The sequence below is a fragment of the Porites lutea genome, chromosome 6, assembly GCF_958299795.1.
Source record: "Porites lutea chromosome 6, jaPorLute2.1, whole genome shotgun sequence".
Taxonomy (NCBI): domain Eukaryota; kingdom Metazoa; phylum Cnidaria; class Anthozoa; order Scleractinia; family Poritidae; genus Porites; species Porites lutea.
Genome location: NC_133206.1, coordinates 1690858 through 1712500, shown reverse-complemented (window position 1 = coordinate 1712500; position 21643 = coordinate 1690858). Strand labels below are relative to the sequence as shown.

Below are 21643 nucleotides of genomic sequence, written 5' to 3'. Positions count from 1 at the left end.
TGAATCAGACCATGCCACTGCGATTTTTCGCCAGTTCCAGGACGCTCTATTCTCTAGAGAACACACTTCCGTCAAAACTTTGATGAAAATATTTTTTGATCTCTTACAGTGGCAAGCAATTGCAACGCTGTCACTGCCAACAAAAGCTGCCATCGCTTCTTTCATCTCAACAACATTTCGCGGGTATTTTTGCCTCAGAGCCAATGACATTGCCCGAAATAGATCACGTGTCATTTTTAGTAGAGCATGCGCAGACATTTTTCGCCGGTGAAACCCAGTCCAAATTTTTTTTCTTGAGCATGCGCAAACTATACTTGCAGCGAAAAGAGATTTTTGTGCAATTTCACCGCTTGAGTTCATATCGAAACGAGTTGTATCGAAAAGACCTTGTATTGAAACGAACGGTTTTCTGTGGGATAAGATGGAGCCTATGAATTTAGCTGATCTTAGTCTTGTTAACATGAAACACCTTGAATAGGATTTTAACCCATCACAGTGTTAAAGCCAGTGGCATCAATGTCACGGGGTACCCACTTATACACCCTGTTGAAGAGAGCTAAAGGACAGCAGATCTCTAGCTTAAGGAGACAACAATATTGAAAAGTCAAGGTTCCAGCTCGACGCTGGCTTGTCCCAGGCTCCAAGGTAATGAGGAAGGAGAATCGAGAAAAGTTACGCGAAAACCGCGCGGGGCTAAGGAGAAACAGAGTAGTAAAGCAGCCTGACTGTTTTAAGGGAGCTTTAGCATCGACGACGGAGACGTTAGCGAAAACGTAACGTCACTTTTAAAATAAAACTTTGCCGCGTTTATTCCACTGCGCTGAAATATAAATGTAGGCGAGTTTTTTCCAGGAGTTGATTTCTTGGGTATCCCACTAAAAGTTAGAGAGAGATCAAAGAAAATTCGTCGTGGTTTGTTTGCATCCTCCATAAAATGTGAAAGTAGGCATTTTCACGTCGTTGTCGTCCAGCCAATGGCAAAGAAATGTACAAAAAAGCGTGATGTACGTGCAAAGTTATTGTTTTGATTAATAAACCTATTGCTCTTTTGACGTTCTCGTTCCCATCGCCATTGTCGTTGCTAAAGCTCCCTAATACCTCATGCCGATACACCAACTCCTGGTACATACCCTGCGATGGGTCAATTGGAACAGTTTACTTCAACATTTACGTCATTCATTTGTTTCCGTGTGCGCAGAGTCTAACAAACATATCAAGCATGTGAAACACGGCGCAGGATTAGCTCAGGCGGTAGAGCGCTTGACTGCAGAGCGGGATCGGTCGCGGGTTCGATTCCTGGGGCCGGACCAATACTCAGGGTCTTAAAATAATTGAGAAATAAAGGTACTGCTTTGCCCTGCAAATGCCTAGACCTTCGCCCGTGGTTCGGTTGACCACGTAAAATGGCGGTCCCATCTCCGATAGGAGACGTAAAAATAGTGTCCCCAATTAGTACTTTCGTGCTAAGTGCATTGACACTCAAATAAGGTGCATTTTTTGACGTATTGACATTTGACATTCTGACACGATAAACGGTTTTTAAGGAAGTGAGTGGGGTAGTAGTCGGATTGAGGTATTTGAAAAGATGCTTACAGGCGCTTGATACCCTGTCTCTTCTCGCTGTTTTTCGCTTGTGCGCTATTTTACTGCTTGTAATCAATCTCTTTTCGCTCGTCCTTACCGACTGAGAGCCTAGCATAGGCATATATCAGCTATGTCTTTCAGTGTATGATCAGTTATTGATGTTATCACATCTGGGTTTGTTATTTGATAGATGGGTTCATTCTTCCTTGTGAACTTGTGCTTAGTGGTAATTACAATGCAATTCCAAGAAACAAAGGCACGTGAGATAGAGCTAATGGAGCATAGTAAGGATGAGACTAGGTTCCACAACCCATTGTCACTGGTGTCGTTTGTGAAGTTTCTTTAAAACTTATGCAAATGCGCCTCTCAAGATAAAGAATCTCAGGTTCATCACCATCATCATCACTTTTATCATCATCACCACTTCCATCACCACTTGTACAACTGTTTTGTGCCGGCTTCTCCGGTGATGCTTTCTAACGTACGGAATGTTTCTGATCTGGCTCGTTCATCAGAAATACCAGAAATAAAGGTTCAAGAAGAAGGAGAACAAGAGGTATCATTTCCTCCATTGTCCGAGGAGTTTGATGTGTATCAAAAATGTCTAACTTCGACTCATGAACAAGCTTCTCGAAGAAGTTCAAGAACTTCCACGTGCTCACATACGTTATCAATACATGCCGAAACAGCATCAGCCGTTTCTTTCGAAAACATCATGGCGGAAACGAAGACAAGTGTAACTTTAAACATTCCCTCACCGACCGCCACTGTGGGCTTCTTTGCATTTGCGTCGCGTAACAGTAGCCCTAGAATGAGGAAAAATCCTAACATCGATAAAGCCGAACATTCTACATCCACAACGGTTTCAGCGGAAATAAACCCACAATATTCCAGCGTTAACTTTGGAAAACAAGATGAACCCAAAATGGAACTAAAGGTCGAAAAGAAGTCATCACTTCGTCGTAACGATAAAGATGCATTAAAAAAGCGGCGCTTTAGCCAGCCAGTTCACGTGAAGTTGAATTGCACTCCAACTCCTGTTATCTCAACGTACAGGCCCTCAGACATAGTTGACGAGGACATAGACCCTGATAATTCTGTTGAGGTTGGAGCAAATCCTGTCAAACTAGAAGTGGAGGGTTTTTCAACTTCTCCTAAACATAATTTACAGAGCAGTGACCTTTCTTTTCGAGATATCTCTTTAAACAAGGGGCTGGAAGATGATATCAAACCAGTCACTGCCCCCATAAAGAGACCATCATTATCTCAGCGTAGTACCTCTACGCAGAGTGAAGACGACATGTTTGAAAATCTTTTTAACTTACGCCAAAGCGCCTCGTATGATGTTACAACGAATCATGGCATTTGGCAGAAGTTCAGAGGTCTTTGCCGAAAAATTACTGTCAGCAAGCAGTTCACGTTCTTAATCATGAGTGTTATTCTACTGAACATGATCTGCATGGGCCTTGAACATTACAATCAGGTATGCATTAAGTTTTTTTCAAGATTATAGTGGTTTAAAAGAAGTCGAGATCATAATAGGCAGATTTATTTGCAAGGAAAACATTAGCCTGATAAAATAGTCGACATTTCGCGACGCCGCCACTTGTTTCCCAGCGAGATGAGTTGTCACTACCCAGATCTGGGTAGCGGCTTCTGATTGGTTGTTCCGTGAGAGAAATTTGCTTCAACCAATCAGAAGTACTATCCAGCTCTGGGCAGTGACGTGTCATCAGTATGGAATTTCTGCTGTCATTGCTTAGACGTCATTTCGCGGGGAAACCAGTGATGGCGTCACGAGATGTCGGCTGTTTTTGGATCAGGCTAGGAAAACCCCCCAAAAAAAGAAGAACACGAGAGACTGAACGACAATTTCTTTATACCATTCTGTTCCTGTCATTAATCAAGCCGATTTTTAGATCTTCGCATGCCTTTCGTTTTTAACTGTTGTCGTGTTTTCTTTGCCATATCTGTCCAGTATTGGGCTTCAGGGAACTTGTGACACGGTCCAAAAAATATTCCTGTGACGGGCGCTGCAATCTCATAGACTTTGCGAAAGAGTCCGGACCTTTCAAAATGGTCCAGGAATAACTTCAAATCAAAAAAGATTTGTACGGAAAAGAAAGACTCCTCCTTCCATTCAATCAGGGCTTGGGTTTTCAAAAAGAACATGTGATATACCTTAACTCCTCTGTGTGGTTAGTTGTCCCAGTTTTCTGTGGTTTCTGGAGCGATTGAGAGCGATTTTAGTAAATTAAAGTTCCATTGCTTTCCTTAAAGCAACTTAATTAATAGCCCCTTCTAGTCACATAGAAACAAATCAACAGGCAGAGAAGCTCAGGTAAGAAGTAGTTTTTGGTATTTTTGAATCGAAGTAGTAGTAGTTCTTTTCCACGTACGACCAAAATTATAAAATAGCGCACTCTAATTCATGCCGTGCGAGTGCAGTGGAAGCTAAGATTCTTTAGCTCCAGGATAAAGCGTCTCACTTGTGATCACAGGCCCCTCCATTATAATTTCGCTGTTACCATACTGTTGCCATAACGCTTAAATAACAACAACCACAAAACGCTGAAAAGAAGTCACATGGTCTGTAGTAATTTCCATATAATTTGGGGTACTTGTGCTTTATCTTTGATGTTTTCTATCGCAGCCGGATAGTCTAACTGTTGATGCGCTGGAGACCACAAACATAATTTTCGTATCCATTTTTGGGATTGAGATGATACTAAAGCTACTAGGAGATGGAGTTACTACGTATCTTAACAACGGACAAAATGTGTTTGATGGATTAATTGTCATTGTAAGGTAGGAATGCTATGTCTCGATAAGTTGATTTTAATCACTGCGCTAGGAGAATGGATGGGTAATTAAATATTGATTTATTTCCCCTAATGCAAAGCCTCGCTGACTCAAGTACTGGTAACTTTAAAAATAATGACAAATCTTGTCATTATCTTACTATCTGTTTTCTCATTAGTTAAGAGCCTACAGCTCATTTTGGAAACCAGCGCAACCTATACTACAGATTCGTGAGTTATATGCTAGCAGATAATTGACTAATTATTAGATTCGGTTTTTGTGATATCCTAAATAATCAAGGTCTCGGTAAGTGTTATCAGCCTCGGTCTTCGGCTCGGCTGATAACACTTACCTCGACCTTGATTATTTAGGATATCACAAAAACCTCATCCACTAAATGATTGTTTATTATTGGTTTTCTCTGCTAAGTAATTGTTATCAAGATATTGGCACTTGACCAATTATTGATCATTGATTAGTTGAAGCTAGAGTATTGATTTTCAGCTACTCATACCTCAAAATGCCACTTTTTAAATGCATTTTAAAAATATCTATACCACTATTTCAAATTTAATATAATTACGAGGTAAAAGCCCACTTGACAGGAGGTGAGACTGTTCAGTGTTGGTCCATAAAACCTTATGCTTATTTTCTTTCAAGGCTATTAGCAGTAAATAATTTTGATTGGTTGGCTATTGATAAGCATGGCCGAGGAATTGATCTCTTGATGACCGAGAACAACTCCTTAAAAGAGAGGGTTTGAACCCAGATAACTCGGGTTAAATTCAAGGCCCTAAGCCGGCACCCTGTCATAATTTAATAACGCCACCTTCTCCTTTTAAATTTTAGTGTCTGCGAGATACTTATTTGCAAAGGGAATTCCGCCCTATCAGTGTTTCGTAGCATCAGACTTCTCTGCATTTTCAAACTTGTCAGACCAGTTCGATACCAGTTACTCGTGGTTATTAAAACCATGACAAGTGTGATGACCCTTTTTGGCCTGCTGTTTCTATTCATATTCGCATTTGCAATCCTTGGTATGAATTTATTTGGTGGAAAATTTGAATTCAAGAACGCTGAAGGACAGCTTGTCATCTCCAGGAGTAATTTTGATGACTTCCTTTGGGCAATGGTATCTGTGTTTCAGGTATGCCTTCGGTTATCGTGTCAAGCATAATTTTTATCCATCAGGCATCGGTTGTTCAAAAGATGGATAACGTTATGCGCCGGATAAATTACTATCCAGTGGATAAGTATTGGGGAAACCAATTGCACTGTCCACATGGATAGCGTTATATACCTTTTGATCAACTGGGGCCTGGTGTGGTCAGTCCGCATCGAGCGTTAGGTTAAATGTTCGTTTGACTGATTGTGTAAAGTTTACAACTTCTCCGTTGCTATCCGCTACTGATTAATAGATACCACCAAACGCAAAAGTATTATTTTATGTAGAGACACCGATTCCCTTAATCTAGCTAGATAGCAAAAAACGATTCATATATGTAAAATTTTTTGAAAAATTTGGTGATCAATGAACCTTGAATCAAAATCAGAAATTATTCTACCTTTCCAACTCCCTCTTTTTCTAACGAATAAAAAGTAATTAAAATTGATTTGTAGAAAAACGTACGGATCAGGGGATTCGTATGTTGTTTCAGTCAAACGTTGTACACTCACTCACTCACTTTCGCGTCTTTTTAAAAAACATTACAGTTTTCTCTGAGTGTTCACACTAAAACCGTGAGTTTTCTGTAACATAGGTCCTTACCCAGGAGAACTGGAATCGAGTAATGTATGATGGCATGCGCAGTACAAACAAGTGGGCAGCGCTGTACTTTACGACCCTGATGGCTGTCGGGTATTACGTGTTGTTTAACCTACTTGTGGCAATATTGGTGGAAGGATTCACAAACTCTGGGGTAAGCATGCATGCCCTGGGTAATTTTCCAGGGTTCATTTATGTGCCATGCTTTAGTTAACCTGAAAATTAAAATATCCCAAGTTACAGCTCACAAAAAAGAACGTACTCCTTAAGAGCAACAAGATAGGATTAAACCTTCATCAGCTGGTAAGTGGAAAGGGTTGTGCTTGTAACTGAAAGGTTCAGGCAAGAACATTTGTTATGTTTTCTCAAGGAGAGCAGAAACGAGAATGGACAATGATTATCAATTTGCGCCTTATGTAACCAGTTCACTATTAACAGAGGAAAACATTTCTGCGCATTGTCACATTTATTCACTCACTGCCTATTCTGAACGGTTTTTTTTATCCTCTAGAAAGAAAATCTCCCTCTAAAGAATGAAGGAAAAATGGAAAAACCTGATTCTAATTCAGAGACGATTAACAAGCCCCATATAGTAATCTCTTATTGCGATTCAAATGAGTCTTGTCCCGGGAGCTCTTGTCAAGAGGCCACGCCCGAATTTTGCGGTCACGGAGTACGCAACGCTCTAGGTATGTAGCATAAATTAGTAGGGCTAACAAAAAGCTTTTGAAATTGTGCTAATATCTCTCTGGGCGTATGTTGCAACTAACAAAATGGAAAGAGAAATTTTGACGAACGAGTCCCTGGCTCTGACAATAGGGTCTGGAAGTGTATTTTCGGGATCCGGGATTTAACCAAAATGCGGTGCTGGATTCGAGAAAAGGAAAAGATATCTTTACGGCAAGCGGGATCTTACAGCTACTCGGGAATTATTTCGGGAATTCGGGAAATCATACGTTTGAGCAGCAAACTAAGAGGGGTCTCCTTTCACGCCAGGAACCGTTTACCGCGGTTCAAACTAAACTATAGAGTATACCTTGTTAACTAAATTCAGGACCCCCCCCCCCCCCCCCCTTATTAGAAAACAAAGAAACGTAAAGAACCAAACAAAAATTAATATTATAGTCAGTCTTCAACTAAAGGTTAAGTTTCATTTGCCTTAAATATCTCTTCTTGTAGGAACAACATTTCAGTTGAAGTCCAACTTTGCGCTTAATCTAGCCATAGTAAATCAGGAACCCAAGAAAGGTACAAACAAAAAGCGAGTCGATGATTTGTCCTATCAACTACAAGACACCTCGATGACATTACCACAGTTGAAGCGAATGCGACAGGCCTCGATGTCGATCATCAGACGAACAGGACACACGAACCAAAGGATAGCGGATCACGAAATCTCCGCCAATAATTCGGGCTTTGAAATGAACGATAATTTAGAGATGGATCTTGACATTTGTGAAAGGAAAGCAAATGAGGAGAATTTGTCAATGAGAACACTTGAACTAAAGCCAGAAATTGCTGATTCATCCGTTATTAAAACAAGCATTAGTGAGGGTATCGACACGACTGAACGTCTGCGCAAGTCAGGGACGTCGCCATCTCCCACTGGAATACAGTCAAACCAAACGGGTTTCCACAACACCCTTAGGGATGATGATATTTATCAACAGCGTCAAAGCTACGCTCCTGAAAGTAAGGTAATGCTAAGTTAAAAGAGCGATGTTTGACAATGGCATGTCAAAACAGATTCCTCGCCTACCCTGAGCAGAATTCGAACGGCTATGGGCTGGGGGGTGGGGGGAGGCAATTCCTTAATTAGTACCGGCATTTGATAAGGGTATGCTATGCGTAACTGATTAAAGTACACAGTCAAGGTTTGATTGATATCGGAATAAAATTTCCCAAGAGAATGTCTGGTTTATTGTGTGGGTAATAAAAATCAGCCATATATTCGGAAATCTCGTACATGTATGATAAGCAGCTTTCATTTTTCTAAAAATGTAACTAAAATGTAAAATGTAATATATTTTCTATATTCAAAGCCGAACAGGAAAAAAGACCCAGGTGATGGTCAACAACGAAGGGATTGGTCTCTGCATCTTTTTCCAGCCTCTTGCAGGTACGATTGCGTAAAAAAATGTTCTATTCTGGAAAGAATGTTCACTTGCGAATTGGTCACAGAGTAACATGTTTACTAATATCTCGATGAAAAAGAGAATTCATCGTTAAATACCCTCTTCCAATATTATGTCGAGAAGATTTCATCATTATTATCATCATCTGGAATAGTAACCAGAAGGTCATAGGTTCAACTCCTGTTAGAAGTACTCAGATTTTTTCTTCGGAGCCACCTGTGTCACTGACTGAAAAAAAACATATCATCATCATCATCATCATCAAGATCATTATCATTTGATAAAGTAGGTTGTACATAAAATTTGCAGTTATCTGAATGAAAAGTCCTCAAAAGGCAGTTTTTGGGCTTAATAAGCTCCAAAATCACACTAACGAAGGAAAAGGAAAGGTGGAAAAGAAAGATTGAGGAGGAAGAAAGGAGGAGAAGAGAAAAAAGCAGTTGTTGCACTCTTAGTTTTTATAATGGCTACTTTGGAGATTTTGGCCAAAAAAAACTGTCAGCCGCAAACGGCCCATTTAGCGGTAACGTTATCAAAAATCCGGCTAGATATACACAGACAGAGCAGATAGACCACCCACCGCGGTCTACACCTCCTACTCTTCACGAACAGATTTTAGCATGAGCAAGGGATGTGATGCGGGGCCTACGATTTATTGTCTAGGTGGTCAGAAGATTAGAACTCTACCCGTTTGAAGATGTCATTACAAAATAAACACTTTCAGTTACTTACCTTAAGTGGTGGTCCGACCGGGTTTTAAACCCGCGGCCTCCCTCTCGGTAGACCAGTGCCTACCGGGTGACAGTAGATCGTTGAATTATACAAATTTTTTAGTATTATCGAACAGCTTTTTTATCATGGCTTCAAAGATTTGATTTGCTACTGTCTCAATTTTTCTGCCAGGTTTCGTCGTTTTCTGATTGCAGTCTCTGAACACAAATACTTTGACTACGTGGTTCTGTTATTTATTCTAACAAGCTGCGTGGTCCTGGCACTAGAAGAGCCGAACATGCATCCAAAGGTAGATATATATATATTTATTATATGGAGGAGAGTGTTTTACTGGGAACTAAACCACTCGTAGGTTCCATACGCCACTTCATCCGGGACCCGAGTGGCATATTTTCCGTATGTCACCTTTGTGAGTGTCGTATCGTTCAATGACGTCACGATTCCCGCCTTTTGCTTTTGTTGAATTGGTTTCTCCATATAATAAAAAGAATATTACACGTTGGCTCGAAGATATGAATTTTATGTTCTCGTGGCAAGAACAATATCTCACGAGTGAGCGAAGCGAACGAGTGAGATATTGTTCTTGCCACGAGAACATAAAATTCATATCTTCTCGCCACCGTGTAATATCCTCTCTATATATCTCAATTTACTTTCAGAAGTCGTCTAGTTCACATGTCCCTATAATATAATTCCTGGCTTTTTTGCGCATGAATCATTTTATAGCAAAAATGATCACGTCTCAACCTCTTGTTTGTGTGAACGTGTTAAATCATATCTATGACACCAAAATTAGTTAAAAAATGAACTGATGAGGTCGGTGAATTTTGCCTTAAGTTCGCGGCAGACTTAAGCTAGTCATAGCTTTAATCGCAAAGCTCAGCTTTTTTTGGCTTCTTTTATATTCACAGAAACGCCAAATAATTGACATCGCGATGGTTGTGCTGACCGGAATTTTCAGTGTTGAAATGACTATGAAGGTAAATCTTTCTTACTAAATGAGTTGTTTCGATTTCGCCATTAGTAATGAACTGCTGTGTTTGACCTCCACTATGGTATACTGAAACTAAAGCCATGCACAATACTTTAAGCAGAGGATGATTCAGTAAGAACTTAGAACACTGTGACGTAAGGTTTCCTCTTTCGCAAGGTAGCTCAAGGTCCATATAACTTGCTCAATAACCTACATTAAGTCATGTATGCCTCTATTATTTTTTCAGTTTAATATTTATTGCGCTCGATGATTTCATGCACGGATTTCGGCTCTTGCAGCTAAAAAACATTTCAGTTTTGATCTTTCTGCTTTGACGCTGAGCCCAGAAAATCCCATTGTTTCTTTAATGCTTCTTTCGTAGCCTTTATATACGCGAATTATCCATTCTTATCAATAGCTTATATTTTGGCTACTCTTAAGTGGCCAAAATATGCAACATGAATAAAGGCTGAAAACTTTTTTTTATAGTTGACTTTTTGAGCTTTGAAAGAAGCATAAAAGGCTTATATGAATAAATTAACGTCACGAATGACGCTTTCGGTATTGCCACTCGCAATCACAAGGAAGAAGGCCAAAATAATGAGAAAGAAGAACACAAGCATAAGAAAGCGTCCTTCCTTTACTTGATATGTACTAGATGAAATGATCGCCTGGGTAAAAATTTGAAAACCGGTATATCTTTACAAACAGAGCACCTTATGAATTCCAAGGAAAAATGAGTTGTAAAGATAAGAAAAAAGGAAGCCTATAGAGCACTTCATACAGTGATGGTAGAGATTACCACTCACAAGTGATCATGACTGTTCATTACAGATTGTCGCTCATGGTCTTGTTATTGGTCCTGGATCTTACTTGAAGGACGGATGGAATGTTCTGGATGGGAGCCTTGTGTTGGTCTCCTGGATTGACGTCATCATTACCTACAGCACTGCTTCTGCTCCGGAAGTGCTTGGAGCCTTGAAAGTCTTTCGAGCATTGAGAACCCTTAGACCGTTGAGGTAGGTCTGCCAACCGACTCTTTTGTTTACTTTAAGCGTCAATCAATCAATCAATCCGCTGCAGGATTAGCTCAGTCGGCAGAGCACGTGACTTCGGAGTGGGAGGTCGTGTGTTCGATTCCCGGGGCCGGACCATTACTCAGGGTCTTAAAACTGAGAAATGAAGGTACTTCCTTTGCACTGCAAGATGCTGGACCTTCGCGTGGCTCGAATGATCACGTAAAATGGTGGTCCCGTCTGCTGTAGGAGGCGTAAAAAATAGTGTCCCTAATTAGTATTTTCGTGCTAAATACATTGACGCTCAAATAAAGCGCGTCAATCAATCAATCAATCAATCAATCAATCAATCAATCAATCAGTCGATCAGCAACCAATCAGTCAGTCAGTCAGTCAGTTAATCAATCAATAAGAACTTTATTAACATGTCAGACGCCAGCAGCTCACCATGAGTGGTGCACTAATCGGAGACACTTTGACTAAAACGCGTAAACCAAGTTTGATTCGGAAAAACGCTAGTCTGTCATGACGTCGTCATGTCAGATTTTTATGGATTCAAATCTACTTCTTGGCCCTCTTTTAAAATTAGTTTTGAATAAAATTTATTGGTGTCACAACTCCCTTGCAGCCATTAACATAATCTTTATCAATGTAGGATGATTCGCCGTGCCCAAGGTTTAAAGTTGGTCGTTCAGACTTTGTTGTACTCCCTGAAGCCGATTGGAAACACTGTTCTGATAGCAGCTATTTTCTTCGTTATGTTTGCAATACTTGGAGTACAGGTAAGTTCTTTCTTCTTGTAATTTCCCCTACTTGTTGATACCGGATTAAACGCTAATTTAACGTTTAGGGGGCATTTTCTACAAAGTTCAACAGTAATTTACTGCAACCATTTTTCACAGAAAAGTACACCATATTTCTACTTGTAGGCTTTAAATCTATGTGCAATGTGAATACAGTCGAACCTCCAATGACGGTCACCTCTGTACAACTTCTTTTTATCCAGAGGGACAGTCCATACATTGAATCTTGTTTAAACCTCTTTACCACGTCATAAAGCTATGTGGATGATGTATCTTGCTATATTGAAACTATTTATTTGTATAAATTTTTCTCTTACCATTTATACATTTATTTACCCCCTTAAAACAGTTTAGAATAATGAAAAAGGCCTCTCTATGACGAGCATTATTGAGCATTTTAGTGACTTTTTTTGAGGACTAACTAGCATTTTAGTGGGAAAAATAGAGTCTTAAGGTGGAGCATTTTAGTAGAAAAACAACAGCATAATGTACAAAGGCAAAGAACAGATACTTGTGCGCTTAAATATTTGGGACAGGGCACCAAATTTCGTATGTGCTTGCAGCGATATTATTAAAGATTTCAGTCAAAACAGGGGCGGATCCAGGATTTTTTTTAGGAGGGGGTGCACTCGTCTCTTGCTCTACTTCAACACCGGCCAATAAACCACATAGTTCTTTTTTTTTTTTTGCAGAATACCAGTTGTATTAGAAAACCGCATGTCATCTCAGGGAGGGGTGCGCACCCCCTGCACCCTCCCCCTAGATCCGCCCCTGCAAAATACCCTTTCACTGCCCCCCTAAATAAATTTCTGAGATAAATATATTCGAGAATAATAAAGCGTTGACAGTTGTCTAAGTATGATGGTCCTCTTGCTATCCTACCGAGTGTAACGCACCGTTACTTCATAATACCAAACAAACCCAATCTTGAATTCGCGATCTCTTACGCTCCATGAGGATAGAACAGTGCTAGCCAAATCAGAACACAGAGAATAATTTGCCTTTTGTTGACATTAAAGTGTAACTTGCTTAACCTTATAGATTTTCAAGGGCACCTTTCATTATTGTGAAGGAAACAGCCGCGTTAAAAACAAGGAAGAGTGTTTGAAGAGTAGTAACCGTCACTGGGAAAATCATATGTACAATTTTGACAACTTACCTCAGGTAAATATGAATTCTTTCGGTGTGATATAATTGTTTAATTTGAACGAAAGTTTGATTATCGATTGTTTTCCTAGTAACTGTACAGAGTGGTCCACGCTGTGGTGATTCCTTAAGTCATCTATCTGTATAGGTATATGCTCGTTATGTACCTGTCTTGCTCTACGGTCTTTCATGTACTTTGCCAATAGGAATGATCATTCCTCTTTTATCGATGCACACCGTATTCACAAATGGCGGACACGCGGGAAAAAACTGGTGCCTAGTCATGAAAGCGAGGCGTTGGAGGATAAACAAAAATTGCAAAAGAAGACTTTCAGTGAAATTGCAGAGTGTTTAGCACGGATTCCACCTAAAATAACTTTGTACGGACTTCTATTTAAACACAATTACGTGGGATGTCTTCTACTTTTAATGTTTAGTAGTGATTTGCTGTTTGCAATCAAAAGGGACGCGTATATCTTCAAGGAAACAGGATGATTTTGTAGGTTGCCGAAGCATCAGAAGCTCGTCAAGTGGGCGATGGCTGGAGAAAAGCGGCAAACATGTTGGCCCAAACTTCACACTGAAACCGAATACGAAAGCCAGATCACTACAATTCTGTAAAGCAGAAATAAAAGTAGATATTGGTGGCGAGAAAAATAGAAATAAGCGACGGATATATGGCCTACTTGTCAACGGAAGAGACCTCCGCCATTACGCAAAACAGGTCAAGTCGAGAGCGGGTGAAAGATTCATTCACGAGGCTCATTCATTCATGTCAGGGTCATTTTATACATATCTATGTATATATGTATGTCTGTATTTACAACTTCCTTTGGATCATATTAATTCGGTCGCTTTGGAGTGAATTGTTAGAGGTACGTTGGCAGAGCTTAGCAAAAATCTCTTTGTCATTGAGAAATAATTAAAAAACATTTTATCAAAATTAGAAGCTGTAGTGTGTGAATCTTATGGCTTGCTATTTGCCTGGTCTCCTTTAGGGCATTATCTCAGAGAGCTCTTGGTAAAAAAGTGGTATAAAGCTCACATTTTACTAGGTTAAACTTTTAAGGCAATGTTTGTGTCAGGACTGAACACGGCAAGCTTCTGTTTCGAATAATTAAATTCCAGTCTGGATCCGTTTAAGAAGACCATCATTTTATTTATTTATGTATTCTTCAACTTTAAAATATTGTGGAAGATAACGTTAAAACTCTTAACAGCCAAAGATAAGAAATACGAAATTACTCGCAGAAATGATATGTGGCTGGCTAACCGAGTCTGCCGAGTAAGTAGTTGAAATTTTGAGCGTACTCCACTCGATCGCTCCTGCATTTATACTAAAAAAATAGTTCTAATTGACGTCCCTCATCGATAAAGACCAGGGAATAACGTCCTGGCAAACAAAAACCAAACATAACTTCGTCGAAACCTCAGTCACCTCTTCTTTCCTGTCTTCCTTTTTTCTATCTCGACTTGCACTGTTTTGTTCAACGGCAGACGTCTCTTGCGTTAACAAGTAGGCCATATATATGTCGCTTATTTCTTTTTTTCTTGCCACCAAGATTTGTTTATATTTCTTTTTCAACGAATTGCAGTGAGCTGGCTTTCGTACTCGGTTTTAATGTGAAGTTTTGGCCAACATGTTTGCCGCTTTTCTTCACTAAGCCAACGTCCACTTGTCGAGCTTCGGAAACCTGCAAAATCATCCTGTTTCCTTGACGATATACGCGTCCTTCTTGATTGCAAACAGCAAATCATTACTAAACATTAAAAGCAGAAGACATCCCACGTAATTGTATTTAAAAAAAGTCCGTACAAAGTTATTTTGGGTGAAATCCGTGCTAAACACTCTGCAAGTTCACTGAAAGTCTTCTTTTGCAATTTTTGTTTATCCTCCAACGCCTCGCTTTCATGACTAGGCACCAGTTTTTTTCCTGCGTGTCCGCCATTTGTGAATACGGTGTATATCCTTCCAATTAGCCGTCTCTATTTTAAGTACATCTCCGCAATGCATGAGATTCATATCAATAGTGCGCCCTCATTAAATCGTAAATTTGTTCCAGCAGGCAGCATCTATTCATGCTTATAACGCAAGATCATCCTTCAAAAACAATATGTACATCAAAAGAATTTAATATTTAAAAACTAATTATTTTCAGAGAAATCTGTTTGTAATAGCTTTAATTGACACGCCTCGTCGGCTGCGCTAGCGTTTTGGCTAACTGCGTGCCATGAAATTGTAAGGAACGTTGAGGTACAAAATGTCGACTGTAACGAGCTGTAACGTAACCACAAATAACTTAAAAATAAGATCGATTCTTATTCTGTCTGATGTAGAACAGATATATAATAAGTCGTTCTGAAGTTACTTTCCATATCGATAAGAACTTTCTAGGTCAGCAACTGACATCGGGAATAAACGATATAGAAATATAATTTGCAAATTCAATTAAAAATTTATCATATTTTTTCACCATGATTCCCAGGCTCTTATTTCATTATTTGTGTTCTCCACACGTGACGGATGGGTGGAAATTATGCACAGTGGAATTGATGCTGTGGGAGTCGATCAACAGATTGGTGTCTTTCCTTGTAAACGAAAATGTCGAATGGAGTTTTTTTTTTTCTAAGTTGTCAAGATATATCCTATGTTTTCCTGTTGCTTTAATAGACTGAGACATTTAAGGCATTCTAGTCATAGCTCAGGAGTTAATTCAGTTTAGCATTAAGAGCACCTTCACTAGCAGCTTTTGCACTCTCGAAATTGAGCATTAACTTTTTACTTCAATCTTTTCTTTGATAGCCTGTAAAGAACTACGCTGAATGGCGACTTGCGTATTTCATTCCTTTTCTTATGCTGGGTGGCTTCCTTGTGCTAAATATGATCGTGGGTGTGGTAGTAGCAAATTTTCAACGCTGTCGAGAAAGACTCGAGGACGAAGAAAAGCAGAGAAGACGAAGAAAGATGCTGGACAAGGCAAGAAGCAAGAATCAACAAGGTGGATATTACGTTCCTTCCTTTTGCGCTTGTAGCGCTGCGCCTACAATTTCAACCTTTAGGAATTATTTCATAATTATGCCATTTGGCCTGTCTGTAAGTCAGATTTATTTCGTCTGCCAGAAGGCGAGTCTACTGAAGCTTAGTAGGTATGCACGTTGTATCACATCGTAAGATAAAACCTAGGAGGATTTGTAGCACTGTGTACAAACATTCTTTCTCTTTTTCTAATCATCCCTGATTTCATCAGCGTGGTATATTTATTAACACTCACCAGAAAGTCATAAATTATAATAACATTGCGTTAAGGACATCAAGCAACCACTTAACCCACCCCCCCCCCCCCCCCCCCCAACAGCGAAGAAAAGAAAAAGAAAAAAAGGAAAAACAAATGCAAAAGAAATTAAAGAACTCTTATTAATTACATCTTCATGTTTTTCTTCCAGAGGTAGACCGAACGTATTACCAATCTTACAGCAAATGGCGGCGGCGTGTTCATGACATGTGCCTTCCCATGTATTGGGACATCGTAATTGCCATGGTGATTTGCTTGAATGTAATCTGCATGTCTTTGGAGCATTATCAGATGTCACAGGTAATGAGGAGGAATACAAAATTGAGGCTAAAACTTCATTCCTGAGGCCATTAAGTTTCATGTTTTAGTTTCTGGGCGTGTGATAAATGTTGGCTAATTTTTTTTAGTCAATAGGAATTTTAGGAAACTTGATAGCCGATTTAATTCACGCTATTATTTTTCCCCTTTACTAAATACTCACAAACGTTTTCACTTCGTTACCAGCTCTTTTAGGTTTTTTTTTTCTTTTTTTGGCACGATTCATTGCCCATAAACCTCCCACACAATGAGGTTCAAATTTTCAATACGTAATGTAGGAAGGAAGTGGCACGAAATTGGTCTTGGAATTCAAATGAACAATAAATTATTTGATTAACTTTTGCAGACTTTTGTTTTATTCGTCGAGACTTCAAATTACCTTTTCACCGGCATTTTTGTGCTAGAGGTGGTGTTCAAGTTCATTGCCTTTGGATTCGTTCCTTATTTTAAAGACGGGTAAGTCGTGGGTTGCGCCAACTTTGGTAGACATTTCCGCGTTTTTTTTTTTTACAGACAGTTGAATGTATGGTGGGGGTTAAGTTAGTGCCCCCATCATAAAAGCGTCTGTGAATTCCACCACTTTGGGGAACCATATGTTCGTTAGGTTTCGAAAAGTCACTTTCAATAGTGATTGTCCCAGTCAAAAGTGTCTATTACGGTAACTTCAGAACAGCTGAGGCTGTTTACTGACTGATCCCATGGAAGGTCGTGGGTTCAATTCACATCTAGAACTCAGAAAATTTTTCTGAGTTTTTCTCTCCACATATATCATTCTGTTTGCCAGAATTTGAATTTTGAATTTGTTTGCCCATAAATTTAACAACAGCAAGAACAACAAACGAATGGGTGCAATAATGTTCGCCCTGCAATGTTAATGACCCATCGCAAGATTCTATTCTTTTTCTGTGATAGAGAGCATCAGTTGTTACCTTAATTCAGTTAAGGAGAAAAAACCGGAATGCACCGAATTAATGTGAAATAAATGCTTGTCTTTTGATTGAAAATGAAACGAAGACTAGAATGTGATTCTTGTTGTTAGATATGTCCCCCGGCCGCGAGTGAACAGCCTCCTTGTTCTCAGTGGTCATTTCAACAAATGATTGTCTGAAGCAGTAGCTTTATTTACAACTTTATCATCAGATTCAATAAAAGTAAATTGCACGATCGTGTTGTATAACAGAAGGCCAAAAGTACTGCGAACTGACACAATATTGTATGAACTTATTTGTAGGTGGAATCTGGTTGATCTAGTGATCGTCATTCTCTCTTTGGCTGGAATAATCATCGAGTCACTAAGCTCTTCTAATAAACTCTTGATAAATCCAACTGTTGCAAGATCATTGAGAGTATTACGTATTATCAGAGGTGTGTAAATAAAAGTTATAACTTAGTATATAGTACCAGTAGTGTCCGTGAGGAAGGAATTAGTCTGTGAACAGGCTATCTAGTAGGGTACAGGAGGGGAGGGGGCGGGGGGGGGGGGGGGTGGGTGGAGAGGTCGAGAAAGCGCAAAAAAAAGGTGGTGAAGAAGGGGTAAAGCCTGTAAACAATAGACGGCGTAATCTAAATTTATACTGAAACAGTTGCTACCACAGATTTTCGCATCGAGGGATACGTGAGCCAATTTCCATAAAAAATTAAGGTTTTTAGAAACCATTGGTTAAGCTATTATTGATCTTGCGTATTGATCTTGTGGTGTATGTTATCAATTATGATAACCACTTTTATTTGGTTAACACTCAGTGACTCATCCGGGGGGGAGGGGGGTACTCCCTTATTTAGGGTATATAGGTATGTGTTGCGCCAAAGGGTATGGTTTTTCGGCCGTTTTGGTCTAGGGTACCAATTTTGACCATTTTGGTCTGAAATAGGGTATGGTTTGTGCACTCTAGTCTTGAATTGGGTATGTTTTTTAGAAGAATCTACTTCTTCATCGTTAGGCGATAAATCCCTAAGGAAACCTATTATTTCAGGTCTGAAATAGGGTAGGAAAATCACAGATTTTGGTCTGAAATAGGCTTAGGGTTTCAGGAAGCGTGCCTCACTCGCCCACTCAATTTTTCCTGAAGTACCTCCCTCCCCCCGGGGTGACTCGTTAACGCAATTTACTGACATAATGTCGATCCAAAATGGTTTAAAAATATTTACAAGAACAATACTCTTTTCATCGCCTACTGAAATCTCTGTACATGCTTTCTTTTAGTGTTGAAGCTCGTGAAGTTAGCTAAAGGGGTTCGTTCACTGTTGGACACTCTCTTTGAAGCTCTTCCGCAGGTTTGTTTTTTACTGACTTCTTTGTTTTAAGTTAAAACTATTATTATTTTTGTAATTTATAGTTTAAAAAATCGCAATTACACAGAGCATTGTAGAATTTCTTGTCTTGCTAAACAGATATTTATGCTTTTTTTTATAAATTCAGGTTGCAAACCTTGGACTGCTATTCCTACTTTTGTTTTTTATCTACTCCTGCCTGGGTATTCAGTTATTTGGCACTCTTGGTAAGTTCTCATCACGTGGTAGCCAGACAATGCTAAGCATACCCATACCGACTAATTAAAGGGCAAGGGACTTAATCAAGGGACAGTCTTGATATGGTGTATCAGAAATAATAATTCCCTTAAGAACGATCACAGGCCCTTAAGGTCGGTACACACTAGGCGACAAGTTGCAGCAACGCGTTGCAGCAACAAATCGCTTCGTGTGTGCTGGAGAATTTTTGTCGAAATCTTTGTCTCCACAACATAATTTTCTCGCAGCAACAAGTCGCAAAAAATCAAATCAGACAGAATTTGTGCGACTTGTTGCTGCGACAAATTCTGTTGCAGAGACAAAGCTTTTTACAAACATTCTCCTGTACACACGAAGCGATTTGTCGCTGCGACGTGTCGCCGTAACGTGTTGCTGCAACTAGTCGCCAAACCTGTTCACCTGGAGTGATCTGTCGCCGCGACTTGTTGCTGCAATTTGTCGCCTAGTGTGTACCGACCTTTAAGGTTATGTTGCTCCATTTATTCTGTTAGTTTATTGAGAGACGCACATAGGGAAGTCCGAGAATAGAGACCGTGATTATTACCACAATAAAGTAAAGCTCTGTTGCTTTTATAGAATGATCTGTATTTCCCATTTGAATTCCATAGGTATGTATGTGTGTACGTAAGTTAACTGCCTAATTTGGTCATTTCTCTCAGAGTGTGCTCCGTCGCAACCCTGCCAGGGCCTTGGTCCGCATGCGCATTTCAGAGATTTTGGCACGGCTATGCTGACATTATTTAGAATAGCAACAGGGGACAAATGGAATGGTATACTAGAGGTTAGTAAAATATAAAAGAACACAGAAATACTGTGGGACCGTCATCTGGACAATCTTTTAAACGGTAATCCTCCCATACTTACAATTGTGTTACGGCTAGTTAACTTGTCAAACGCCTTTAGTTGGTGAATACACAGCACCTCTGTTCTTCGTTACGTTCGTACTGGCGGCTCAGTTTGTCTTAGTTAATGTTGTCATTGCTGTACTTATGAAGCACTTGAAAGAATCTAAAGAAAAAATTGCAGCAAACATGGCCGCCAAAGACCTGGAGAAGAAACTCAAGTTATTGACTTTATCAGCAAAGAATTTCATCAAAGGAAAAGCAAGGAAAAATGACTTGCCCTCAATTTCAAGACGTCGTTCCATAGTGCAGCTGGGTTTAGGTGGAATAGAACTTGCTCAGTTGAAATATTGTGAGCCGGAAAATACAATAGACAAATCGTTTATGACAGAATTTTCTAGAGCTGATGCAATTTTCCAAGAATATATGCGTTTAAATGCTAATCTTCAAAAGGCCAAGATGAAGATCGTTCGTACCTCCTCGCACAACACTGTCGAAGTAAACACGCCGTCTACGGAGACGCACTCTCTACGACAAAGGCGTAATAGCGTGGGTGGAGTAAGGGAACTTCATAAGATCTCTACTCATTTAAGTTCATTTACTGTATATAATAAGTCAGGCGCCAAACTGTGAATTAATCACAAATAGATTTTCAAAGGGAGAACATTCAGGAGATGTTTAATATGTTCCTCTATACTTTCCCTTATCCCTATATTCCTTATTTGCCCTTTTTTTTGTTTCCTGGTGTTAAAAAATCAAAGAAAAAAAAAGGATTAAAGTGGCCTCTGGTTAATGTTACTGTTGAACTGTTATTGATTAAATGTGGTCCTTGGGTTTAGACCTGCGCGGAAACAAAATGCCAAGCTAAGAAGTCCTTTGCGGCATTTCATTTTCATTTTTTAACCCATAGAACAAACCTCGGCAACTGTCATGGGTAATTCATTTGTTCTTTTGTTAATCCATAGAAATTTCCCCAAAGCAATTTCACCTTGGGGAAATCGGTGACACACAAAACGTTGCCTCACCGTGGGCAACAGCCATTTGCCCATGTGTAAAACGGCCACTGCAACCCCACCAGTTAATAAGAACCCAAAGTGGCTCAGTCAATCACCAGATTGGAAAGTGAAATTTACGTAACATTAGAAATCGTTTGTCGTTTGCTTTCGTACTGTGTGGAAAATATTTTTAATATGTTAAATAGAATAGATTCAAAAGCTCCTTTTAGACACTCGGGATGATTTCTTCACATCAGTAGCGTCAAGAGTTCTTTCATCAAGGATTCGCTGGTACCAATTTTGTGGACCCGCTTTGTCTTGCGGGCTGCCAAATGTTCCTTCTTTAAGCGCAAATGAAGTCGACGTCGTTGTTGTAGTCTTAAAATTAAGCGGTGAATCGGTATTGCTAAGCGGAATGGATGTGGAGGTTTTTTAGGGAGGTAAAAACGGTCGAAAACGTTTTACTATTTACGTCACTCTTCATAATAATTATTCACAAGGACGTTTGGCGCGTTTATCGGTGTGTTACCGCAAATATGCAAAGTAATCAAAACTCAGAGCGACGCCAAACCAAGCTATTTCCCAAAGGGAAGCTTTGGAGTGAAGGTCTTTAATCTTCTCTTCCTTTTGGCCTTCCAGGATGTAAGAGTAATTTCCCCAATCGCTGTTCCAGGCCTTTTTTTATCAGGGATCTGCGAGCGTTTAGCTCC

The 21643-nt window shown here is 39.7% G+C and overlaps 1 pseudogene; it reads left to right on the top strand.

The window, feature by feature from the left end:
* Positions 1-1774: 1774 nt before the first annotated feature.
* LOC140940820 (voltage-dependent T-type calcium channel subunit alpha-1G-like) lies at positions 1775-20571 on the top strand (annotated as a pseudogene).
* The last annotated feature ends 1072 nt before the right edge of the window (positions 20572-21643 follow it).